At 40.2% G+C, this 22,898-nt stretch overlaps 1 protein-coding gene and 1 pseudogene across 4 annotated transcripts in view; one reads left to right on the top strand and one right to left on the bottom strand.

The window, feature by feature from the left end:
• LOC122141637 overlaps positions 1-17,175 on the bottom strand; it is a 20,633-nt pseudogene extending 3,458 nt beyond the window's left edge.
• LOC109082837 (glutamic acid-rich protein-like) overlaps positions 1-22,898 on the top strand; it is an 848,403-nt gene that overhangs the window by 432,094 nt on the left and 393,411 nt on the right. The window lies entirely within an intron of this gene.

The raw sequence follows: 22,898 nt of genomic DNA, 5'->3' as shown, positions 1-22,898 counted from the left end.
TCTTTAACACAGTTAATCTGTGCACCACGTTCATTGATATAAAAGCATGTCCCGCCGCTGCGCGATTTCCCCGTTGATTTCTGCTTCGTAGTCCGCTCTGAAACAGCTGAAAGCCCGGCAGATGGAGCGCTATCCGGTATGGCGTCATTGAGCCCAGGTTCCGTGAAACACAGAGCAGCAGAGTGGTGATAAATCCTTATTTTTCGGGAAAGCAGAAGGATTTCGTCCGTTTTGTTGGGTAGAGAGCGGAGATTTGCCAGATGGATGCTAGGCAACGGCGTTCGAAATCCGCGCTTCCTGAGTCTAACAAACGCACCGGCTCGCTTTCCCGTTTGCGCTTTTTGAAGCGTTTGATCAGCACCGCTGCTCCACCGACAACAACGATCAGTAAAACGTCCGAATAATTGAAATCCGGTAAAAAGATTTTGTGGTGTGTTCTGCCGAATGTTCAGCAGTTCATCCCTGGTGAATCTGATCGTGTTTGACAAACAAAAAACAGAACAGGAAAAACGAACAAAAACAGTACAAACACTGGAGAGCCAAGCACTGAAGCGACCATCTGTGGCGCCATCGAGGTACAACAGTGATTTTAAACTCTGTTTTCATGTCGATATACACATTTACATTAAATACTCCACTCGCATTAATGCAAATAAACACTGAAATTACATAATTTAAAAAAAAAAAAACCATATTTACATAATTTTATTAACAATAGGCTAAATAATTTTACGTGTGAATGCATCTCAACAACATAATACAAATTACCGCTATATTTGAAGGATATAACTAGGAAAAAACGGTAAGATTTGCACGTTTCCTTTTTAAAATACTTTGTCAGTGACGAGCCGAATCAGACAATTGTATTTACACTGCAATAAATATGGGCCTATCTGTTTCTATTAAAAATAGCTAAAAGATGTTATTTAGCAAAACTGCATACATTTAATTGATTTGAATTGTTCAAAACAATTGAAATAGTGTAAGTGTAAAAGAATGAGATCAACTTTTCATATATTTATTATAAAACATAACAAGGATACTGGATAATTTTTCGCAATAAAAATTAATGTGTATGGCACAAGTGGCATTTTAGTCCCCATCTCATATTTCCTTAATGTCTCGGTGTTAAACATGGTGTCATGTGATGGGAATAAGCATGGAAATTATATGCAGATGAGGTTATGCATAGTAAAGCTAGGGTTGTAAGCTACATATATGGTGATTTCGGGGAGGAGACGACGTGGAGATGCATGTACGCACAATCTTCCTCTGAGTGGGATTCATAAAGGGATTTTTGCACAGGATCTGGCATACGCAAAATCTAGCCTTTGTGCCTATGTACTCTTTAAGTTTGGGATGTAATGTGAGTTTTGTTTTATAAATGAGACCCCTGGAGCATAGAGCAGCTGGCATGAAGCATCACAGGGAAGAGCAAAAGGTGCGGACAGAGGAAAAAGAAAATGGACAGGAAGAGCAAAAGGGATGGAAAGAGCTTACAGAGTGGAAAAAACAACTGGAGCTGTTGAACTCAGCAGTGCAGCAAGAGGAAGACCAGCAAGAAGACGGAGAAGGTCTACAAGGGGAAGACAGACAGCTAGAGGGGAGAGGAAACACTGCATCATCTGGACTGTGTGAAGAGGACATATTGAAGGTGTCTAGGCTGCAAGAGGACAGGAGCAGAGGTGGGTCAGAGTCATTGTTTTGCAAGTCACAAGTAAGTCTTGAGTCTTTGCATTCAAGTCTCGACTCAAGTCCCGAGTCAAGACAGACAAGTGCAAGTCCTCAACTTTAAGATTTAATCTTAAACCAGTCATTAGTGCAAATTAATGTCTCAGTATTAATTACCATATCAAATTCATAGTAATTTATATCAGGAAGGCAGGTATAATATGTTTGATATTGTTCATCTTCATGTTGAGATGGGTGCCCTAAGTTAAACTACTCAAGTTCAATTTAGGGATTGTGCCAAAATAGGACAAGCAGTGAAAAAACAAAACAAAAAAAACACATTTTATTAGTAACAGAACAACAAAGACAACAGAATTTCATAGAAATACAGCTGCAACATCCTTTGCATGTGTGCTTAAGAATATATGCTTCTTGGTGTTATGTCTAAGCCAATGAGTCATTATTCAGAACCTCTATGAAACAGGTTTAAAAACATGTGAACAGAAACACAGAAAGAACTGCTTTGAAAGAACTAGAAGAAATAACTGCAAGCATACTTTACAAGTGAGAGGAAACATGCAATATGGATGCAGACAAACTCATGAAGACAATCATTCAAAAATGATGTGCTACCATACTTTATAAAACTAAGAGTAACAAAGGCAAAATCTTTTCATAGAAAAAATGTACGTTAAATGTTAAGTTTATAATGTGCATAGTTGATTGCTAAATTTAGGGGCTATGTGCACTATAGGCCTACAGACTCCTACCGTGTGTCTGCTGGGTGGCAATCAAACAGATAGGTGTGTATTTTTTGCGGTGATCAAATTGGCAGGGCAGCACTTTTCACGAGATTTTTCTTATCTCGGTTCTTTTGTGCTATTACTCCATTAATTTATACTAGCCTATATCTAACACTTCCTGAATGCAGTCTCTGGCTTATTGCCAGTCAAGTGCAAGCACGCTGCAGGGACACTTCTATAACGACTTTGATCTGACCATAAAGTCTTTCCAAGTCATAAGGCTCAAGTCCAAGTCTTGAGTCATTGCTGTTAAAGTCTAAGTCGAGTCTCAAGTCTTCTTTAATTATGTCGAGTCAAGTCATAAGTCATCAAATTTTATTTATTTATTTTTTACTCCTAATTCCCTCAATGTTGATTGAGCTTCCCCGAGTAAAGGAAATGTCTTAACACCTGTGTCCAGGAAAACCTTTAGTTGAACCGGGTACGGTGCTTGAGCCTTGATGTTACGCTCTCTGAATTTTTTTATCACTTCGCGCACTTGCTTTCTCTTTCTCACAATTTCTGGGGAGTAATCTTGGTCGAAATAGACTTTCTCTCCCTGATACTCAATGTCTCTTTGTTTCCACGCCTGCTGTAACACCACTTGTTTCACACTGAAGTCCAGATAGCGAACTATTATCAATCTCGGCGGCACCAACGGCTTTGGTTTCGGTGTCGTAGCCCAGTGCGCTCTCTCCAAAGAAATGATCATATCTTCTTGTAACTTTAGAGCCGTTTTAAAAAAGCCAGTAATAAACGGTATCATTGCTTTAACCTCTGCGTCTTCTGGTATCCCGTATACTCTGATGTTGTTTCCACGAAGCCTATTTTCCAGGTCGTCCTGTGTTTCCTCTAGCTTAGCATCTCTTCTTCAGTGTTACTCACTCGGCTTTCGACTGTGGTCATCCTCTCCTCCAGCTGGCTGATTTGTTGCTTTATTTCTGTCATTTAGGCCTCCAGTCGTGTCTGAGACTCTATAATTTCTCTTTGTGCATTTCCAGATTCTTGTCAAAACTTTCTCAGTTCTGTTAGTAGCGCCGCTATGCCCCCGGTTTTGGCTTTGGAGCTAGCTGTGTTGGCTACGCTAGCATCTAGTGTTAGCTGTTTCTGTGTGCTTCTTCCATCATCATTTTTCCCAGCTTTGGTGTCCTTTTTACTTTGTTTCTGACTCATTCTCAATGTTGTAGAGGTTTACTTTAAATCTTCCTGTCTGTTTGTGGAGTAATTTTCTTTTTAACAGGCAGATTAAACTAAAATCCGGGCTGAGCTGTGTGTGTCTTAAATGTCTGACTCGGGCATGGGGTTACCGGAAGTCGTGTTCTTTTTTCTATAAATTAGTACTACTAACCATCACAATCATGTTAATAGTGTAGTTTATTTGTTAGTGTAGTTTATGCTTTTATCTAAAGCAACTTACAAATGAGGACAATGTAAGCAATCAAAAACAACAAAAGAGCAATGATATATAAGTGCTATAACAAGTCTCAGTTAGCTTAAATGCAGTACATGTAGCAAGGGCTTTTAAATAATATAATAAATAAAAAGAAAAACAGATAGAATAGAAAAAGAATAGAGCAAGCTAGTGTTAGAGGTCTTTTTTGCTTTTGTTAATTGTATAATAAATGAAAAGAAAACAGATAGAATACAAAAAGATTAGAAAGCTAGTTAGATTTTTTTTTTTAAAGAATAGAATAAGAATAGTGAGTGCTAATAGTTTGAGGGTCAAATAAAGATGGAAGAGATGTGTTTTAAACCGATTTTTGAAGATGGCTAAGGACTCAGCTGCTCGGATTGAGTTGGGCAGGTCATTCCACCAGGAGGGAGAATCTAATTTTTTATTGCAGATATGAAGATAAAAATGCAAAAGAACCTGTTGCAAAGTGAACCAATGCAAATAAGCAGCCCACACAGGAACCTGGAACACAGCTAAGACCAAGCGAGGCACACACTCCCATGAGTCTCTTCAAAATGTTTTTTTTTTTTTTTTTTTGTCCTTCAAAACACATAAGCTATATACACTTTGGAAATGCCAGGTATGTGATTCATTTATATATTTCAACATGACACAACAGTCAAAAGCTTTTGAACAGCAAGATTTTTTATGTTTTTGTAAAGAATTCTCTTCTGCTGACCAAGCCTGCATTTATTTGATCCAAAATACATAAAGTTGTGTTTGCTAAAGCAGTAATATTGTGAAATATTTTTACTATTTAAAATATATTTTTTTTTCTATTTGAATATATTTTAAAATGTCAATTGTTCCTATAATCAAAGCTACATTGTCAGCATCATTACTCCAGTCTTATTCCAAGTGTAACAATATACATTATAACATTCAAAAGCTGGGAGTCAGTATATATAGAAATTAAAACTTTTATTTAGTACACAAGTGATGATAAAGACATTTATCATGTTACAAACAAAGCTTGTAACATTTATCATGTTACAAACAAAGCTATTCTTCTGAACTTTATATTCATCAAAAAAAAAAATGAAAAAAAAAAAACTTCTTAGCTCTTTTCAACAATTCTAATAATAATAATAATATTTTTTTTTTTTGTGCAGCAAATCAGAATATAAGAATGATTTCTGGAGGATCATGTGACTGGAGTAATGATGCTAAAAATTCAGCTTTGTTAGAAAATAAATCTCAAGTTACTTATTTTGTGTGATAGCTAAATATATTCTAAATAAAGTACAAACAAAAAATATACAAATTTCTTTTTTCCTCACATCCTTTCTTGTAACTCTTCCCTCTCAGTCACACACCTGACTCTAATGGCCCATTCACATGGGGCATCTGTGTCAACGCCTCTCATTTACTTTGAATGGAGTGACGTCAAGCGTTGGCAAAATGAATTGTGGTTCCGTTGCGTCGCGTTGGGTCCGTTGCTCGCGGCAGAAGTTGAAAACTTTACAAGCACCAACGCAGGCGTCAACCAATCAGATCGCCTTATGCAAATACCCTAGCGCAGACGCTAGCCAATCACGTTCATGCAACACCAGAAAACTAATAATTGCGTCTTCTCTGGGCCAAGGCTCATTTAAAATGGACTGTGGCAAAGTGGAAAACTGTTCTGTGGTCAGATGAATCAAAATTTGAAGTTCTTTTTGGAAAACTGGGACGCCATGTCATCCGGACTAAAGAGAACAAGGACAACCCAAGTTGTCATCAGCGCTCAGTTCAGAAGCCTGCATCTCTGATGGTATGGGGTTGCATGAGTGTGTGTGGCATGGGCAGCTTACACATCTGCAAAGGCGCCATCAATGCTGAAAGGTATATCCAAGTTCTAGAACAACATATGCTACCATCCAGACTTCGTCTCTTTCAGGGAAGACCTTGCATTTTCCAACATGACAATGCAAGGCCACATACTGCATCAATTACAACATCATGGCTGCGTAGAAGAAGGATCCGGGTACTGAAATGGCCAGCCTGCAGTCCAGATCTTTCACCCATAGAAAACATTTGCCGCATCATAAAGACGGAAGATGCGACAAAGAAGACCTCAGACAGTTGAGCAACTAGAAGCCTGTTTTAGACAAGAATGGGACAACATTCCTATTCCTAAACATGAGCAACTCGTCTCCTAAGTCCCCAGACGTTTGCAGACTGTTATAAAAAGAAGAGGGGGTGCCACACAGTGGTAAACATGGCCTTGTCCAACTTTTTTGAGATGTGTTGATGCAATGAAAATTTAAAATCAACTTATTTTTTTCCCTTAAAATTATACATTTTTCTCAGTTTAAACATTTGATATGTCATCTATGTTGTATTCTGAATAAACTATTGAAATTTGAAACTTCCACATCATTGCATTCTGTTTTTATTCACAATTTGTACAGTGTCCCAACTTTTTTGGAATCGGGTTTGTATATATATATTAGAGCTGTAGTCAAGTCCAGCTTTGTCGAGTCTAAGTCAAGTCCAAGACCAGGACTAGTCGAGACCAAGTCAAGTCCAAGTCCAAGTCAAGACCGAGTCCAAATGAGAGAAAAAAAAGGATCCTCTTCAAGACCACATACTTAACTAATGTATGTGATGCGAGAGACAGCTATCTCCTAAGAAAATAATCTTACATTATTATTTGTAATGATCAAAAGCATGTGCAAAGTAACAACTCTGTAGGACAGTGGTCTCCAAACTAGATCCTGGAGGGCCAGTGCCCTGCAGAGTTTAGCTCCGACTGGCCTTAACACTATCTGGAAGTTTCTAGTGTGTCTAGTAAGAGCTTGATTAGCTGGTTCAAGTGTGTTTAATTAGGGTTAGAGCTAAACTCTAAAGGACACCGGCCCTCTAGGAACGAGTTTGAAGCTGTAGGGTCAAATTATTTTTATGTACTTTATTTAAATTTCATTTACTTTATAATACTGCTGTTTGCTGACATTATGTCTGTGGTCAAAAATTAAAATGACTGATGCCTCGGCGCAGCACACACACACGCAAAGCTCAGGATATGACAAATGCACTCAGTTAAGGCTAGAAGGGATACGTTTGGCTCTACTGGGCATGCGCACATAAATACAGCAAAATTTTTGTCATACTGTACTAGGGCTTGCATAGACTAGTCGAGCGCTGTCGGAAATCGACTGCTCGAGCATGTATTAACCATAATGCATACAAAGAGTTTGCAAGTACGTGAATTTTAGGATTACAATATTGCGTGGAGCTGTTACTTTCTATGACCTTATCTATGTTGCATGTAAAAATGAAATAATAATTAGGGGTGTGCCTGAAGCCAAATACCTTATTCGGAATGGCACAGATAATGACTTCAAAAACGAATAACGGACAAGGAATAATTCTGCCTGAATAATCGGCTGAAGCTGGCACAGTCCGGTGTTTGCTAGATAACAGCTGAGTCATGTGATCAGCGCAATAGTATACACAGACCTCTAAAGTCACGAGTGTGAAGTGAATGAATGTAAACTTGAGTGAAAAGAGCGCAAATCAAACACTGCATTGCTGTTGCCTCTCCGTCCATCTCTCAGAAATCAGAGCTTTGCAAGAGTAATTTCACCTATGATAATACATCATACACGTTATATTATTTGTATATATTTAAAAGGCAATGATTTAAACCTTAGGCTACGATATGAAATGAATGAATGGAATAAGCACAGCGCGCTCACCAATCAAACAGCCGCTTTGCGTTGCGCGTTTCTCTCAGTCTCTCAAAAACCAACCAGTTCTCTCGCTCAAAAGTAGGCTAATAATCAGCGTAGAGATACGGATATCAAGTTCACAACTGTTTTCTACTTTGTCCTACATGTTTTGCATCTTTATCTTTTGCTGTTTTGCGCAAAACACACGCACATTTGTTAAGTGAAGTACACAAAAAATTACGACTCGCTTAAAGAGTTCTGCGTAATGAAAATGTGCGCATTGAATGGATTCAGTCATGTTCAAATGATCACTGAACGTTTGTCATGACATCTCTCTGATTGCATGATAAATGTTATTTTAGAAATTAATAATTATTTTAGTTTAACACGACATACTTGTTCAGTGATAACTATGAAAAAAAGATAGTCATAATGGTCTTATCAAGTAACTGTACGACGTTGTATCCGATTGCAGATGCAAATAATGTTGTGATTGTTACAGATACAAATACTGGCTGATACATGAAAATTAAATTGTGTAATGTCATAATTATAAAGTTTTGCAAATTTACATATGCAGTTGTTGCATAAGGCTATAAATTAATAAGCGTTTATTGATAAAAAAAATATTTTATGTGTTTTCATTTACAATAGAATGAACCACGAGTATCGAGTAACTCAAGAAAAAATCAACTAGTAGAAATCAGTGGTCTTGCAACCCCTATCTACAACATTAATTAGTATTTCATTATTGTATAGGGTAGTTAAGGCTACCTAGGTGTAGACGTAAATAAAACACAATCTAACAGGTAGAAATTAAATTAGAAACATCTAAACTTTTCAGAATGCAGCAATTGCGCCGCTGGTCATGCAACATCCTTTCCTGTAACAAAATTGAAAGCTAAGCCAAGATGGAGAAACAGCTGATCATAGCCATTTTTAAAATGAATTTATTAGCAGAGCTAATGCAAGGGATTTTTAGTGCTGGAAATCCATTTATTTTTTGCTGAAACTTCTGCGTCTTCATGGAGAGCAGGTCATGGTTGCTTAGCAACAGCAGATGCCACTGGAGCGCAAGCATAGAGCGCAGGCTACAGAGTGCTTTGGAAAAAAGGAGAAAGCGGCGCGCCTAACGTTTTCCACACATTTTTTAGTTGCGACATGCAAATGTGGTTTTGTTTTGAAGGAGAATTTTTTATTTTTTTGCTGGACTCGGTCGAGACCAACGAGAACATTTGGCGAGTCCAATGACCAAGTCTTAGACAAGTCCGAGTGCAAACACCAACGAGTCAGAGACAAGTCCGAGTGCAAACACCAACGAGTCCGAGACAAGTCCGAGTGCAAACACCAACTAGTCCGAGACAAGTCCGAGTGCAAACACCAACGAGTCCGAGACCCAGTCCGAGTGCAAACACCAACGAGTCCGAGACAAGTCCGAGACGATAGAAAAATGTCTGGAGTCCGGACTCAAGTACTACAGCCCTAATATATATATATATATATATTATATATATACACACACACACATACATTACATACATTGTATCTAAACAAAAAATAGACTAGAGATATACAGAATATGATTCAAAGTAACTATTAACTAACTACTTGAGTAGTTTTTTTTAATCTGATACTTTTTACTCTTACTCAAGTAACTATTCAGACTATTACTTTTAGTTTTACTTGAGTAAATATTTCTATAAGTACATTTACTTTTACTTGAGTACACTTTTGGATACTCTACCCACCTCTGTTTCAGTGACTTCTAAATTTTAGTTTTTTACTAACCACGCATAAACGTTGCTTTCTCAAAAACACAATCATGTACATAAATGCTACTAACATATTATTGTAGCCCAGTTTGTGATTACAGTGTTATTAGACTTTAGCCATTTATATGTTTACGGGCAACTGAAAAAAGCACAAATGTCAGGGCATGTCAAAACTTCTCCAGGGCCCCAAAACACCCTTAGACCCCAGTGGGTTAAGAAACGACATATATGCCCTCCATGACACACAGGAACCTGGGGATGACAACCGGGAATACCACTATGTTGCTTAAAGAAATTTCGCCTTATGGCAGTTTGGTTCACTTGGGGCGGGAAAACCACGTGGTCACCCCCCTAGCTGCTGTGTGCGCAGAACACATGATAAATTACTTTACCCAAATGGGCAGTACACCGGATTCATTGCTGCTGTGTTGTAGAAGCATGCTGCTACCCTCATGTTCTCCTGTCGACGGGTATTTATTTGTGTTCAAAGGACTTGTATTTTTTTTTAGTTATTTAAATGTATTTAGTCAATGTTACATTAAACTTTTAATTAATTTTTTGTTCTATTTTTTTGTTCTATTACCTATTACTGTTGTCAAAGTTTTGTTTGCCACTCTCCAGTTGATCATTTTTGTATTACAAATATAAAGAATATATAGTTCTATGCTGCCTTCTTCATAAGAACCTGTTTATCAGAGTGGTAGTGTAATAAAAAAAAACTTTTTTTTTATTTTTGAAAGATTTTTTTTTTTATATAATATAAAGAAAAATAAATCATTTGTCTTTATAACAAATTTGACATGACTTACAATTTATATACATATTTGAGCACTTTTCTGAGGTGGCACATTTACATAAATTTGGAGTTACATGCATCAAGTTTCAGGTTAAAATTTAAAGCAACAAAAATATTTTGGCTGGCTCAGGGGTTCAGACTGCTGATGTTGTAGCTCAGTGATCGTCTCTTGACTCCGGTAGTGTAGAGCTTGGTCCTTTGTGGATAAGAAACAAAACAAAACATCGCAATCAGATGAAGATGAATAAGTGCAATGTATAAATGAAGAATAATATTGTACTGATCAATAACACTAGTAAATCAAATCGAGAGTTATCATACCAATTATCATAAATAATGTATAATGACATTTCAAATTCATATTTAAATTTGCATAAATTATCCTTTGATGTCTTAGCTGAGAATGTGTATTTCTAAATTTGGGATATTTTTTCTATGCCTCTACTGACGTGACTCAAGAATGCTGTCAATCAAAGGAGGTGGGACATTTGGAAGGAGGCCTAGTGTCTGGGGGTCATCAGGCTTTAGAACCCTACGCCTTGGCATCCCCATATCAGCCTGGAGTCTTGTACACACAATTGCCAGTTGCATTTCAGGTATGTAATTTTACTTTTTTTTTTTGCTTCAAGGCATATACAGTCCATCTACCAGTTTTCTTCTGGAACTGTCTGTGCACGCACAATTGCCACTTGCAGTTTACACAAAAGCTTTTCCAACAATATATGGTTAAGACAAATTTGAAGGACAATACAGCAAGTTCCACAGCAAATTCTGAGTGATTAATAAGAAATTTTGTTAATCTTACATCGCTTGGCCAAATTTTTTTTTTTTTTTTTTGAGCACTGGTCCAGGGTTGCCAGGAGAGTTCTTGCCCCATAGCCCAGTGGAGAGAAGCTGAACCGCTTGCTGGCATACATCAGCAAGCAGTTATGGAATGATTCCAGCTGACAGGATGATATGATGAAACAAAATATCCTATCAAACAGCTTACTATTTTGAACAGTGATGACTACTGGCACTCCGAAGCGATGAATTACACTTTGAAACAGACATGAAGGTGCTTCTGGAAGTTGCTTGAAACTTAGATATCAGTGGACATTTCTGAGCCACCTCTTTTTGAGAACTACAGCTTCCAGTGCCTTGTGAGCTTTAGAACCACTCTCCAGCCATTGCTTGTCTTGGTTCTCTGGTAGGCTGCCATGAAGGCAGTGTCCAAGGTACCATTTGTGCTCGTTTGTCACATGATGAAGCACACGGCTCCATAGTTTCTAAAGTACAAATCTTGTGATTAGACCATGAAGTCAAAGAATAAAAAAGCATAGATATTGTATGAATTTTAATGTGTGTTGTAATGAGTATGCTGTGCACGAAGATAATCTGATCCTATCTCACTGCACACAGAAACATTGGACTTGGTGCATGGAAGTTAGCTACATGTAAATGTTGTTGTATTTAGTTACAGGAAGACCACAACTGGGAGGTATATTACTTACAAGGAACTGCTGTACCGTGTCTGCCTTCTTACAACAGAACCAGAAGTGATTCACTATGTCTTTGACCCAGTGCAGCAGGATCTTTTGTCCAAATTGCTGTGCCGCCTACGTGTGCATTTACATTTATGCATTTAGCAGATGTTTTTATCCAAAGCAACTTACAGTGCATTCAGGCTATACATTTTTTTTACCAGTATGTGTGTTTCCTGGGAATTGAACCCACAATCTTTTGCGCTCACAACACATTCTCACAACACAACGACATTAAGCCATAACACAACGACATTCTCACAAACACAACGATATTAAGCCATAACACAACGACATTCTCACAACACAACGATATTAAGCCATAACACAACGACATTCTCACAACACAACGATATTAAGCCATAACACAACGACATTCTCACAACACAACTACATTCTCAAAACAAGACATTAAGACACAACACAACGACATTCCCACAACACAACAACATTCTCACAACACAACGACATTAATTCAATTCAATTCAAGTTTATTTGTATAGCGCTTTTTATGATACAACTCACTGCAAAGCAACTTTACAGAAAATTAAGTTTCTACAATATTTAGTAGTAGCTTATCAGTGGTGACTGTCAGTTTATGTGCATACAGCAGAAATGTTCGGAAAAATCAATAAAAGACTTAAACAGATGATTAACACTATTAACAGCAATTATGCAGTCAAACTTATAGCAAAATGTGGTAGTTCTGTATATTGTCTCAGGGTTAGCATCATCTGAGGTCCTCTGAGGGGTTGGCATCATCTCTTCATCCAGACTGGAGCTTGTGTAAATCCTAGTTACCACGGGATGTAAATCCCAGCAGAAACAGAGAAACAAATAGAGACATAATTAGCGTAGCTGCTGTTCCAGCCAAGTAAAATTAATTCGCTTAACCTAAGCTAAAGAATAATAATACGCATTTGATCAGATATAACTGCAGTCCAAAATTATGAGATGCATTATTTGAATGCTTGGCCAAAGAGATGTGTTTTTAATCTAGATTTAAACAGAGAAAGTGTGTCTGAACCGCGAACATTATCAGGAAGGCTAATCCAGAGTTTGGGAGCCAAATGTGAAAAAGCTCTACCTCCTTTAGTGGACTTTGCTATCTTAGGTACTACCAAAAGTCCAGCGTTTTGTGACCTTAGGGAGCATGATGGGTTGTAGCATGGTAGAAGACTAGTTAGGTACGCAGGAGCTAAACCATTAAGGGCCTTATATGTAAGTAATAATATTTTGTAACTGATACAGAACTTAATAGGTAACCAGTGCAGAGACTGTAAAATATGATCATAGTTTATTCACCTGGTAATGAGTCTAGCCACTGCATTTTGGACTACCTGTAGCTTGTTTATTGAGGATGCAGGACAACCACCTAGCAGTGCATTTACAATAGTCCTGTCTAGAGGTCATGAATGCATGAACTAGCTTTTCTGCATCAGAAAAAGGTAACATGTTTCGTAGCTTGGCAGTGTTTAGAAGATGGAAGAATGCTGTTTTTGTAACATGGGAAATATGATTTTCAAAAGACAAGTTACTGTCTAATAAAATACCCAGATTTTTGACAGTAATCAAACAATAAGTAGGTTCCCCATCTATGAGTCATGGGGGGTGGGGGTTTTGGCCCGGACAGGCGGATTAATCGGAGAATGAAATACAGGCTTTATTTTAGATACATGAAAGGCGGGATGAACTCTCCTGTACGCTGGAGGAAGTTTTAAGGCGGACTGCCACCGGACTAATGATCTTGGTGACAGTGAAAAGGCCAATAAATTTGGAAGCAAGCTTATTAGAGACGGAACGGAACGGAATGTTCTTGGTAGAAAGCCACACTTTTTGACCCACGACGTATACGGGGTGGTTGTGGTTTTTGGCTTTGGTGTGCACCACCACTTTATCCTAAACTACACTCGAATGGAGATAGGCCCGTAGCTGATACAGGTAACGTATTGTGGGCGTACTCCACCATCGACAGTTGTTGGCTCCAGGAGGAAGGATTCTTGGAGACCAGACATCGCAACACCCTTTCCAAACCTTGGTTGGCTCTCTTGGTTTGACCATTGCTCTGGGGATGAAATCCTGAGGACAGACTGACAGTCGCTCCTAGCAATCTACAAAACTCTTGCCAAAATTTGGACACAAACTGGGGTCCCCTGTCGGAAACCACGTCTGTCGGGAGGCCATGTAAACGAAAGACGTGATCTACGACGGTCAATGCTGTCTCCTTGGCTGAGGGTAATTTGGGCAAGGGAATAAAGTGGGCCACCTTCGAGAACCGGTCCACCACGGTCAAAACTACCGTGTTGCCCTGAGAGGGTGGGAGGGCGGTAATAAAATCTAGTGCGATATGGGACCAGGGTCTCGAAGGAACCGGCAGCGGTTGAAGTAACCCATCAGGGGGTCGATTGGAAGTCTTACAAGTGGTACAAACCAAGCAAACCGAAACAAAACTGTGAATGTCGCGAGCCATAAATGGCCACCAGAATCATTGCTTGACCAAAAACTTAGTACGGTTAACTCCTGGATGACAAGCCACATTGAAACAATGCCCCCATTGAATAACGTTGGACCGTAATCCCTCCAGCACAAATAACCGATTCGGTGGGCACCCGGGCGGAGGCGTTACCCCTTCTAAGGCCGTCTTGACCTTCGATTCGACCTCCCATCTGAGTGTGGAGACCACTAATGTCCCGGGTAAAATACACTCGGGAGTAGACGGGCGTTCGGAATGGTCAAAAATACGTGATAATGAATTGGGTTTGATGTTTTTAGAACCTGGGCGGTACGAGAGAGTAAAATCAAAACGTCCGAAAAAAAGTGCCCACCGAGCCTGCCTGGAGTTCAACCTTTTGGCAGTTCTAATGTATTTTTTAATTCTTATGGTTGGTCCATACTATAAAAGGAAACCCCGAGCCTTCTAACCAGTGGTGCCATTCTTCCAATGCCATCTTGACTGCCAACAATTCTCGGTTACCAATATCATAATTACGTTCAGCAGGGGATAATTGGTAGGAAAAAAACGCGCAAGGGTGCATCTTGTCGTCTGAGGGGGAACGCTGGGATAACACCGCACCTACCCCCAACTCTGACGCTTCGACCTCCACCACAAACTGACGTGATGGATCAGGGGTAATTAAGATGGGGGCCGAAACGAAGCAACCCTTCAGTTTGGCAAACACAGTCTCGGTTGTGTCTGACCACCTGAACGTCGTTCTGGGGGAGGTCAAGACGGTCTGAGGTGTGTCTGGTTGGCTGAAGTTGGGTATAGGCCACCGGTAGAAGTTGGTGAACCCCAGAAACCTCTGTAGGGCCTTACGGGAATCTGGACTTGGCCACTCTACCACAGCCTTAACCTTCTCGGGATCCATACGTATTCCTGTGCACGAAAGGCACATTTCTCCGCCTTGAAAAAAAAAGCCCATTCTCTAGCAACCTCTGAAGCACTCGTCGGACGTGCTGCGCGTGTTCCTGGAGAGAAGAGGAAAAAATTAATATGTCATCCAGGTAGACATATATGAATTGATCGACCATGTCTCTCAGCACGTCGTTGACTAGTGCCTGGAAGACCATGGGGGAGTTGGACAGGCCGAAAGGCATGACCAAGTATTCAAAATGCCCCCTGGGGGTGTTAAAAGCGGTCTTCCATTCATCCCCCTCCCTAATACGGACCAGATGATAAACATTACGTAAGTCCAATTTCGTGAAGATCAACGCTCCCTGCAACCTCTCGAAGGCTGAAGACATCAACGGCAAAGGATAAGTATTCTTTATCGTGATGTTGTTCAGTCCCCGGTAATTGATACAAGGTCGCAGAGACCCGTCCTTCTTCCCCACAAAAAAGAACCCCGCCCTTGCTGGAGAAGAGGAAGGGCGGATGAACCCCGAAGCTAGAGAATCAGAAATATATTTCTCCATAGCCTCCTTTTCCGGAACAGAAAATGAATATAATTTGCCTTTAGGCGGAGACTTACCTGACAGTAAATCTATGGTACAGACATAGGGACGATAGGGAGGAAGAGAAGCAGCACGAGACTTACTGAACACTTCCTTCAGGTCGAGGTACTCCGCGGGCATGTTAGACAAATCCACTGCTTCCTCCTGAAACACAGACATAGCAACAGATGGACAGGCAGATACAAGACAAGACTCTTGACACTTATTGCTCCAGGCCAAGACAGATCGCAGTTGTCAGTCCACTTTGGGGTTGTGACGGATGAGCCAGGGGTGTCCAAGGTCTATGGGTGCAAGGGGAGAGTCTAATATATAAAAGGAAATGATTTCCGAGTGGGTGCCTGACGTGATGAGGTTAATGTCTCCAGTAGTGAGTGAAATGATCGGAAGTCTTTGGCCATTGAGGGCGTGAACAGCGATCCTATGAGTGAGTAGTTTGAGGGGAATCTGAAGCTTCTGTGCAAGTGCATAATCCATGAAATTACCTTCAGCCCCGGAGTCCAGCAGTCCCTGACAGTCGTGGGTGTGTTTTGACCATCTCAGTCTTACCGGGAGGAGCGTAGATGATGATGAGGTCTTCTTGGTGGAGATCCCACCCGATAGTAGCCTCATACTTACTATTGGGCTTGGCCTTTTACCGGACAGATGTAGACGTGATGACCAGCTCCCCCGCAGTAAAGGCAAAGGCCCTGGGATCTCCATCTCTCCTTCTCCTCCCGGTTAAGCCGAGCTCGCTCTACCTGCATGGGCTCATGATCATAGACGGGGCTGACCGCGTCCCCGCCACTGACTCGCGTACCAACATGATCTCTCGGAGCATGACTGGGTAGGGTCTGTCGCTCTACTCTGGACAGTCGTGCATCAACTCTTAGCGCCAGCTCAATAAGTCCATTGAGAGACTCTGGAAGATCCAGGGCATAGATTCTCTTTCTGGACGCAGTCAGCCAACCCATGCAGGAACATGTCCCACTGCGCCTCCTCGTTCCATCTACACTCCGCCGCTAGAGTACGGAACTCAAATAGAGAAGTCTGATACTGATCTCTCTCCTTGTCGCAGCTCAGCAAGCATTCTGGCCGCCTCACTCCCGGCGACTGCCCGATCAAACTCCTGTCTCATCTCAGCGGTGAGCGTCTGGAACGAGGCACAGCATGGGTCCCGGTTCTCCCACATCGCCGTCCCCCATAATGCCGCTCTCCCAGTCAGCAATTTCAATACAAATGCGACCTTATCTCGCTCATTATTAAATGCACTGAGTTGCAGAGAAAAGTGCATCGAGCACCGGGTTAAAAAAGCTTGGCAGAAATTCGGCTCACCAGAGTAAGGTCCCGGAGATAGGAAGGCGTGGTTCTGGCTGAGAAGGACCCTCTGGTGGTGTGGAGGGAATGGGCGGCGTGGGGGGCACAGTGGGAGCTCGCAGGAGTTGTAACTGCTGGGTGAGCTCAGACACCTGGGTCACCAATGCCTGAACAGCGCGACCAGTCTCGTTCAGAGTCCTCTCCTGTGAGTCCATCCTCCGAACGCTGGCGCTGAGGAATTCCTCCAGTGACGATGATGGGTTACTTGCTGCTTCCATCAGGTGGTCAGATCGTTCTGTCAGGGTACAGCAAACAGGAAGCAATAATGCAAGTAATGGTGTTTATTGAAGTCACAGTTAAGGAAGGCTTTGGTAGAGGTGGGTGACGCAGGGACCTCAATGGCAGCACAGTACTGATGAGGTGGTGGGTTGAGTGCGTTGGTGAGGACAGATGAAAGGTTCTAGAGATGACGATGACATCCAACAAACACAACCAGAACAGGACCACGATACTCAATGCCGAGCAGGAAGAACACAACATGAATCACGACGAACCTCAAACAACGATCTGACAAACAAGAGATGAAAGACAGGGCATTAAGTAGGCTGTTGGAATGAGCTGCAGCTGCCGCTGATCATAATGATCAGGGGTAACTCCCACATGAAACAATTAACATGACGTAACCTTAATGAGCAGGAAACAGTGCATTCATGAACCGTGACAATATCACTATATATTGTTGCAACACCTCCCCCACGACCAGTCTGACGGGGCTCATGCTTATAAATGTGTTTTTTTTGTGTTGTCTCATTTAGACCAATATAATCATTTGGTTTTAGGCAGGTTTCAGTCAAGCAGAGTACATCAAAACTATTATCTGTGATCATTTCATTTACAATAACTGCTTTGGGTGTGAGTGATCTAATTTTTATGAGCCCAAACTTTAGAAATTGTTTTTGTTCATTTATTTAACATTTTTCTGGTTTAATCACGATAAGATTTTTTCTAGATCCTACATTAAATTTATATTTTGACCTCACTATTCGGGGAACAGACACAGTCTTAATAGATTGGACAGCGCAAGTACTTCTAACATTTAAGCAGGTAGAACAAAAGCCATCATAGCAGTTATTTGAGAATTGGCTTACTAGTTAAATGGAGCGTAGAGTCCTGGAGTTGTTGTCCGAGGGGAGATCCGCTCCGACTCTGCTGGGGTGCAGGCCATCAGCGCGAAAAAGCCTAGGACGCTCCCAGAAAAGATTCCAATTATTAACAAAGAGCAGTTTCTGTTCTTTACACCATAACAATAACCATTCATTTAGAGCAAAAAGTCTACTGAACCTTTCGTGTCCTCGTCGATACATGGGCAGCGGTCCTGACACGATGATCGTCGCTGCAGGCGTCGTGCTGCAAACCGTCTCGATCAGGCTCCTGAAGTCCCTCTTCAGCGTCTCCGTCTGCCACTGCGTGGTGTCGTTAACCCCGGCGTGAAGCACGACCGCACTGGGGCTCTCGTCGGCCTTCAGGAATGTGGGAATCTGCACAGAAACATCGAGAACACGAGCACCAGGGAAACAGTGAGTGTGCACTTTACCTTCGGCTAACGTAACACGGACGTGTCGGACGATGGAGTCTCCGACGATCACAGCGTCGAGTTCCGTCTCACAGAGGGGAGCGAAGCGGTTCTGTGTGGAGATCTCGAAGACCGGAGGGGGAGAAGTCGTGGTGTCTCAGCGCCGGAGTGAAGGACATCTGGGCAGATCGTGTCCTGGGTGCTACGGGCCTGTGCAGAGAAACACACGGGGTAGAGGTGGTGGGACTGTTAGTAGCGCAATGCATACTTATCCAGCGCGGCTCTCCACTCTCTCAGCTGGGCCTGCTTCTGCTCCAGGACCCGAATCTGCTTCTCCACGGCCTCCAGCTCAAGCTGCACCGAATGCAGCTTGAACGTGTCGTCACCTGCACTCAAAGGTAGACATACATCCGCCATTAAAGCAAGTAACAGTGAGTAAAGCAATTGTAATGTGTGTTAATATAGTATTAGCAATGCATGCGGGTTTAGCGACAACCACGCTGGCGATGCTAATGGGCTATAAGCTACTAGCGGACTCGGGAAATCAAAATAAAACTAGTGATAACAAGGCGCTTTTATTATTTTTGTTGTAGAATGTTGTAGATATATTCACGTTATAGAAATTAAAATTATGGTATATAAAATAGATTTCAATAACATAAAATAGACAATAAAGAAATAACGTTACGGAGCTCAAACTAGAGGCATACGGCAGCAACACACAATGACATTCCCACAACACAACGACATTCTCACAACACAACGACATTAAGGCACAACACAACGACATTAAAAAAGCATTCAAAGGCTCACAACACAACAACATCGAGCCACAACACAACGACATTCTCACAACACAATGACATTCTCACAACACAACGACATTAAGCCACAACACAACGACATTCTCACAACACAACGACATTAAGCCACAACACAGACATTCTCACAACAACGACATTCTCACAACAAAACGAGATTAAGCCACAAAACAACGACATTCTCACAACACAACAACATTAAACCACAACACAACAACATTCTCACAACACAACGACATTAAGCCACAACACAACGACATTCCCACAACACAACGACATTAAGCCACAACACAACTACATTAAGCCACACAACGACATTATCGCAACACAACAACATTAAGCCACAACACAATGAAATTCTCACAACACAACGAAATTATGCCACAACACAACTACATTAAGCCACACAACGACATTATCGTAACACAATGACATTAAGCCACAACACAACGACACAGCTATTGCTGTGTCACGTTTTGTGAGGCTCCTCAAAGGTTTTTCACACTTCTCCCCTGGATGAAGAAACTCGCAATTAGTGGATTCAGAGTAGTAACGATAGATGTAAGGATTTTAACATCACTTCTGATACTACAGTCTGCAGACGCCACTTCAAGAATGACAACAGCATGCAAATCTACACTAGGAAAGATCTAAACCCTTATTACTACATTATAGAGCACAATGTAGGCCTATTGTGAATTTTGAAATTATTATTATTATTATTTTTGTCGCTGTGGTTGCCTGTTTAAAAACCTCTTCTGTGGGTCAAGGCAATACGTGTTAACGGATTAATAGATGATTCACCCAAATATAAAAATAAAGCTGTCATCATATACTCACCATTATGTCGTTGTAAACCCATATGGCTTGCTTTCTTCATTGCCATACAGAAATCCTGTAAATAATGTTACTGTGAGTCAGCTATTTAGATAGACCTCACAGAAGAAATTCATAACGGTTTAGAATGACACGAGGTAGAATAAGCTTAAATCCCAGCTAAAATCTTTTTTTTTTTTTTTTTTACTTGTATGTCAATACATTATACTTTTTTAAAGTATGCTGCAGGTTCAGTGTAGGCAAACTAACTTTTTACATTGTTTGGTGTGTATTTTCTGAAAACATGTCTCATTCAATCTAGATTTGAGATGTAGAACCATTTAAGAGTTATTTGGAGAGTTATTGAACATGCATTCCACATGGTTCGTGAGACCAGAGCAAGGACAGCTACAACGAGGAGAGAAGTTGGAATAACAAGCAATGCAGTGGTAAATATTGATATTGTATTGTTTGTGACAGAGAAAGAAAATGTTAGATTTATTTAAATTTTTTGATGCACACGTTACATGCATGTATCATAATTATTTAAAATTTATTTTGACAGTGTCAGTCTCTGCAGCCCTTCGATGAGTTCCTCCTCTTCATGGTCCACCTTTCAGTTGATCTTCCACAGAGAGATCTGGTCTTACACAAAACACTTGGGATGGATTAATTTGGTTTTATTTGTACAGACTAGAATATAAAATGTAAATTAAATATTATGTAAATGCAAATATATATATAACTTTAATACGGTTTCTTGCTCACCAGTGTAATGTAAACGTAAATATCCACACAAAAATTTTAGACTTTGATACAGTGTAATAGTTATGTAAAATACAAATACTAATAACTGTGATTGTGTAATGATATGTTACTATGTTTTTTTAACACTTCTGCCACTTGGAGGACTGATAGGTCAGGCAGATCATGGTGACACCACTTCTCCTGAGATGGAAAACAAAGGTATACACTCTCAGAAATAAAAAGTGACGTGACATACAGCCAAGTATGTTGACCCATACTCAGAATTCGTGCTCTGCATTTAACCCATCCAAAGTGCACACACACAGCAGTGAACACACACACACCGTGAACACACACCTGGAGCAGTGGGCAGCCATTTACACTGTGGCGCCCGGGGAGCAGTTGGGGGTTTGGTATTGAAGGTGGAGAGAGCGCTGTACATTCACTCCCCCCACCTACAATTCCTGCCGGCCCGAAACACGAACTCACAACCCTTCGACTGCAAGTCCAACACTCTAACCATTAGGCCACGACTTCCCACAAAGGTACAAGAAAGGTACAAAAGCTGTACCTTTTCAAAAGGTACATATTTGTATCTTAAGGGTACATTTTGGTACCTTAAAGGTACATATTAGTTAGGGCTGTCAAATGATTAATCACGATTAATCACATCCAAAATAAAAGTTTTGTTTACATAATATATGTGTGTATACTGTGTATATTTATTATGTATATATAAATACACACACATGCATGTATATATTTAAGAAGAATATGTTATGTGTTTATATATTAAATATATTTATATATAATATAAAATATAAGAATATAAATATATAAATGTATATACATGTAAATATTTTCTAAATATATAATTTATGTGTGTTGTATATTTATATATACATAATAAAATATACCCTGTACACATACATATATTATGTAAACAAAACTTTTATTTTGGATGTGATTAATCGTGATTAATCATTTGACAGCCCTAATATTAGTACTTAAAGTTAACATATTAGAACCCAATAGGTACAAAAGTGTAGCTTTTGTAAAGGTACCCGCCCCAGTGACAGCTTTTGTACCTTTATTTCTGAGAGTGTAGTGTAAATTGGCCATTAAAAATTTTTTTTCCACCAGTCACTACATGTTGCATACATTATGAATGGAGCCATATTCAATATGATAGTGTTTTTGTCTTTTTTTCTGCTAGGGCTAATCAAATAGGCATGTTATACATTATGAATAAAGCAAGATATGAAAAGATGATGTATCAATATTAGAGACTCTACTCCTACCTTAACAACTGAGCGAGTTTCCTCTCTTGCAAACAGGACCACCATCCCACTCACAGGACCTGGCTTGACTTTCTAGGCATACCAATGGGACGTTAATATTATTAATCAAAGTTTATTAATTATGTCATTCATTCAAGATTCTGATTGGCTGTCAATGTTTTTAATCGTTCATCAGCTGGAAAAAAAAAGTTCTGAAAGTGATTCCAACGATATAATTTCTCTGTGCCTTTATCATTATGGCTTGTGGTGTAGACTCTGCTATTTTTTTAAATACTGAGAATGATTTTCAAACTATATCTTTATTGTTATCTTTATAGTTATGGTGTGAACATGCCTTTAAGGTTTATTACAATACATGACAATCTAAAAATGGCAACAGTTTTTAAAATACTTCATATCAAGTGAAGAAGTTCCTGTCACAGCAAACACCTATTGGAGCCACCGATGCAAATAAACGTGGATTACCAGGAGCCCTGCTGTTATTTCTACTATCACTTATGAGTTATAAAAAGCTTAGTTTAAAGCTAAACTCTAACTTAGCCCTGCTATTTTAGTGCTGATCAAATCGGTGCAGCAGCGTTATCCAGCCTTATTAGCTAGATTTGCTAGAAGACGATAGAACAATACTCACCCTAAAGTTGTTGATGTAACTTGAAATGTTTAATGCCCTTCTCCGTGCGATGAAATTCATTTACAGTCCCCTGGGGAAGTTGTTGTAAGATGAAAAATCATCTTCTCCTCTT

Source organism: Cyprinus carpio, chromosome B22 (genome assembly GCF_018340385.1).
Source record: "Cyprinus carpio isolate SPL01 chromosome B22, ASM1834038v1, whole genome shotgun sequence".
Lineage (NCBI taxonomy): Eukaryota > Metazoa > Chordata > Actinopteri > Cypriniformes > Cyprinidae > Cyprinus > Cyprinus carpio.
Note: the sequence above shows the minus strand (reverse complement) of the source record. Positions and strands in the feature narration are given on the sequence as shown.